We start from the raw sequence: 5,491 nt of genomic DNA, 5'->3' as shown, positions 1-5,491 counted from the left end.
CTCGCAACCCCAACCTAATAGGGAACTCGCATGAGATGGTACTAAGCCTGGGCCCAAAGAAAAGAAAAGTTAAGAAAGAAAGAAAAAAGAAGTGAGTAAAAGATAGGAATTAAAAGATTAATTTCTAACACAAGGATATAAGAAATGAAACAAGTTACATGCTTAGGATAAATAAAAAGTTAGTTGCTGAAATTCTAAGCTTATAGTATTAATTTCTTGTTATCTTGCTAGTTAGTGAGTATGACTTGTATCCAGTTTATTTTCTGTATACCATGAGCACATGCAGATTGCTTTAGTATTTCAGTTTCAGTGCTTTTGCATTACATTTATGCATTGCGAGTTTTGTGAGATAGATTAGTACTTACTAAGCGTTTTCGCTTATAGATCTATTTCTTTTTCCTCCAACTGCAGATAAAGGAAAAGCTAAAATATGAAAGGGAGGCGACAGGATGGTGGTGATGATGAAAGAAGTGTGTGATGTTGAAGTGTGAAGCCTTGGGACCAAGAAAAAGTTTAATTGATTTCTTGTATTGCTAGAGATTAATCTATTTAACTTGTTTATTTCTTATGACCGGATTCCTTTAGTATAGCTGAAAGGTTTCTTTTGAATACTGTTTCTAGGCTTGGATTTTGTTGGAATAATTCTTGTTACTTGCTACTGGATTTGATTTTTTTTTGATCAGCTGTTATGATGAGGTAGCTTGAGTGTTATACTGCCATGCATGTTAGTTATTCTTAGCCTTCAGTTTGCTGTTGCCGTGATTAAACCTGTGCAAATTATGTTAGCCTCCGGTTTTGGTTGCAAGTTTAATCAGCTGCCATAAACTTGTGCAATTATGTTGCTAGAATTGCTTCTTGCTTATATGCTTTTGATATGGTTGAAGCATGGTTTTTATGGTTGCTGGAAGCTAGTCCCTTAGAATATGAGTTATGGTGGCTTTCATAGAAGCCGTAGCATGCCATGTTTATTATTAAGTTTACATTCCTACACAAGTCCTTAGCATGCAGTTACAGTTAATAATGTCTGAATTTAGTGATATGCCATGCTTTACTTGTGTCGTATACATTGCATGTTTGGTTGGAAGTTAATTTAAATACAGAGTTCCTTTCTGGAAATTTAAGTAGTGCTTTTATTGGTTTGAACAACCTTAGTATAGTTAGTAGTGAGGTGGCGATCGCCCTTAGAATAGTAGTAATAAGAAGGGTGACCGTTACAGTATGGTAGGAGGAATTCTTTGAGATTGTAATCCTTGATCTATAGTAGGGGTTGACCGTGAACAATGTGTTGGTGCAAGGAGTATCAAATGATCAAACCCGTGTTTTGATAATGATAAAGGGGTTAAAAGTTAAGCTATCTTATGATCTAATAAGTGTGACTGAGTTTACAGGAAAGTCCTAAGTGATCTTAGGCAAAGGCGAAGTCCTAGTTAAGGCTAGGCAGGTGGAAAATTCTAGCTGCGGTTAGGCAACGAAGTCCTAGTTCGGAGGACTGGACAAAGTTTCGCGACCCGAGGACTTTAGGTGAAATCCTAAAGTTGAGGACTTTAGGTGAAAATCCTAGAGGTTGCGGATACCACGTGGAAGACTAAACGGGTCTTTGATCGGGCGTTTAGCATGAAATCCTAAAGTCTTGGACACTGAGCAAAAGGTAAACTCTCCTGAGAGGAGTAGGTGAAGACTCATTCTTCGAAAAGGGAACAGTAGGTGTCGATCCAACCTAGAGCTCAGCGAAACTTAAAGTCAGGATTAGACAGTCCAGGTGTTGTCCAAATCATACTTTATATATTGTTTATTACCTGTACTAACTCTTTTTTGCAAGAAAATTTGTTTGGTAACTCTTTTTTTTTTGTAGGAAAAGAAAGCTAGAAAAAATAGTGGTCTGGGTGCCCGGGAGGGCTCTGGGTGCCTGGACTCTGGGCGCCCAGACTCCAGGCGCTTGGGAGTGGTTCAGGTTCCCAGAGTTGGATTGACCAAGCGCCTTCAGGTAGTGAACTGGCGCACTCTTATTGGTCGGCGTATGTTACAGTCTAGGTGCCCAGGGGTGGTCCAGGCGCTCAGAGATGGATAACTTTTGTTAGATCGAGTTTCGACGAGAGCACGCTACGTCAGTCCTGTGTGCTATAAAAGGAGGATTCGACCAACACCTCAAACACAACATTCCGAACATCTTCTGCTTCTGCATGCTATTCAGAAAATGCCTCTACGATGCCCGAAAGCTGTTCCTACAACGACTACATTCAAGATTCATTTCTAAGGGTATTGCTTAATTTTAAAAGTTACTCATTCTAAATTGTAATTCGCTTTTGTAACTTTTCAATTAACTAGTGATTGTCCAACAAAAGCACTTTCACATGCGGGCCTTGGAGCAGGAGTCGTCATAGGTTCTAAACCAAGTAAAACTTTGGATTTGTTAGCATTGTTTCTTTTTGTCTCTTTCCTTATTCTGCTACGTGTTTTACTCCAATTTATTTTAAACGAATGTGAAAACCACGAACGTTATTTACCCTCCTCTAGCGTAATGATCCTACACAGTGGCTGACCCAAAAACATGTCATACATATTACAAACAAATAGACAAGTACCAACAGAAATGTATGATAGCAGTTATACAAACTTATGTCTTATAGCTTAGAGTTGTTTTGTCACTATCTGGTCCCAAAACTGAAAAAGTCACATCTAGGAAACAAATCATGAAATCCAAAACATAGAAAATAGACCTAGTAAACCTGTGGCTTTGATACCAATAAATTGTTATGCTTTGAGGGAGTCCCTGTCTGGTAAACGGACAACATCTCTCCCCTTATGATAATATATGAAACCTAGATACATAGCTACATGACTATATAAGTATAATAACCTACAACTCACATGACTGAAATCATACACAACCACACAGGATAATAAACAGCTCACACGGCTAGTATCATAAACAACCTCACAGAATAATAAGCAACCCACGCAACTGTAATAAAAACACAGTTGATGACAAAAGGTAGGTTACCCAAACCAAAAAGACAAATTGCATGCCAACATGACTTAAATACAACAAATACATAACCAAATAAAAGGACGCCACAAGTTCAAAAATTCACACACAAGCTAGTTAATACATGAACAAGCCTAAAAACCAATAATGTGAGTAAAAGCAATAGCGGAAGAAGACGCTCGATGTGACTTGAGACTGGGATTGGCAGACAGAATCTCCAGGTGACTCCATAAATTCTCTACTTGCTCTATGGCGAAAGGAAACCAGTGAATGGGGTGATGAGTCCGGATGACCACCGGGTAATAGACATAGACAGTGCATGATCAATATAAAATATGGAGGTCAAAGCATATAGTATATGTAGGGAAATAAGAACATGATCACCTATGACACAATAAATGCACGTAATTATAACTGACATAATGAATGCATATAATTATAACTGCAATCTGAATCTAATACATCCGGTATAGTGATCAATAAACTCACTGGAGATCAACAACAGATCTGCTCATAACACCTGAGCAATATATATGACAGCATATACATGTATGATAAATGAACATGTATGAAGCATGACAATCATATGCAACAATCATATCCAAGTAAATACAACAATTACAAGCAAATACAGATATATTTCTAAAAGATGCACCATGTATCATATGCATATGTGCATATATGTGTCACTCCTAAACTCCACTCTAATCTACCACTACATCAATGTGGCTGAGTAGGTAGGACTGTACCAACTCCTTATGTCTTCAAACTACCACAATATCAATGTGCCCGAGATGGACAATATGCAGAATAACTATCTAACTACATAACAAGAAAAGTCATTGTTTATATGACTCTAGTTACCACTATTCAAAGTGGCTTAGTGGGCACAATCAAAATAAGCTGAACCCAACTCTAAGCTACCACTTCTCCCGAGTGTCCGAATGGATAACAAATATGACTGATAACTCGCTCAACCATAAGAGAGACATTTAGTTGTCAACATACAGTGCAATAATGAATATGATATAAATAATTATGATACAAACACAGTCATCATGTCACACCCCAAGGTATACTTGTTCGATAAAACAGACAATACCCCTAATAACGATGTATGATACAACATGATATGAGTCCTCAAATTAAGAATAAATATACAACAGAAGATAACAATATAACTACCACTCAAAAATAGGATTTACACAATCCTTTCACAATAAATAAAACACAAATGACTGTGTACCGGTACAACTTACACAACAAGTACAAGTTCAAATAAAAGGACACAACAAGGCTAAAATCCATGAATGAAATAAAGTGAATACAAAAAACAAGATATGGTAAGGAAAACACAATCTTGAAATGTGATGTGGGACTGATAGCTAGGACCTCTGAGCGACACACACCTCCTCTATCTGTTAATCTGGAAGGTCAAAGAAAAACAATGAGTAGTGAGTACAAAATACTTAACAGGTATAAGAAGATAGCGCATGATACTAAACCATAAGGGGATCAAAAGATGCAATCTCAGGACGAATACTTACTATAAAAGCAGAGTGCTACTATAATCGTCTATTAGTCAAACCATAAACAATATTATAGCCCTCTAACAAGCTCAACCAGGTGTAACACATAATCGAGAGTACATACTGTACATCCAAACATGTACGAACAAATGGATAACCAGAATATAACAAGTCCTGATTAGCACAACGTGCTAACACAAATAGATCTCATGGACTGTCAGGATATATATAACTAGTCGCTATCCGCGAGAGCACGTTCTACCACGGATAACCCCATGAATGCTCTAGCCATTGTCCGGTCAGAATCCTACTTTACAACTCGGTATCAGTTGGTACTACAGAAGAATCTATATTCTTTGTATCAAATTCGAGTCCTGAATTATTAACTTGTCGCCTTCGTGGTAGTCCTTGACCATGATTGCAAGTGGTAACTGAATTTGTTAAGAAGTTGAATGGTGAATTGGATTTTAGTTGTGAGTGCCAATTTTGGTGTGCAAATTTATAATTATTGAGAGGTCTAAATGAAGCTTTTGATCCCTTGTGAAAGACATCTGGTGTTCTCTTTTCTTCAAGATTGAAGCCATCTTGGAGTCTTCGCAGCTACTATTGGTGGAGTTGCTGAATTTAAGTCAGTTGCTGGAATGTTGCAAACTGATAGAAATTTGGCACACTGCTGCTGTAATCTAGTAAACTGGAATTTCAGGATTTAATGATGATACATTCAAACTCAAGGAGATAATTGTTGGAAGAAGAAGTTAATGTGCTGGATTCTGCAAAGATGTTTCTGGAAGTTGGATTGCTTAACAAGGCTGGATCTGGACATTTGAAGTTCTGCAACAATTCTGTAGTTGTTTAATTCTGACAGTGCTACTAGAATTCTGCATGAACAGAAATGAAGGAGAGTGCAGAATTTTACAGAACAAGGAATGTAGCATTTCTGTTAACTGAATTTACAGCAGCTGTGTCTTGGTTGAGA

The sequence above is a fragment of the Zingiber officinale genome, chromosome 4B, assembly GCF_018446385.1.
Source record: "Zingiber officinale cultivar Zhangliang chromosome 4B, Zo_v1.1, whole genome shotgun sequence".
Classification (NCBI taxonomy): Eukaryota; Viridiplantae; Streptophyta; class Magnoliopsida; order Zingiberales; family Zingiberaceae; genus Zingiber; species Zingiber officinale.
This window is presented reverse-complemented; position numbering follows the sequence as displayed.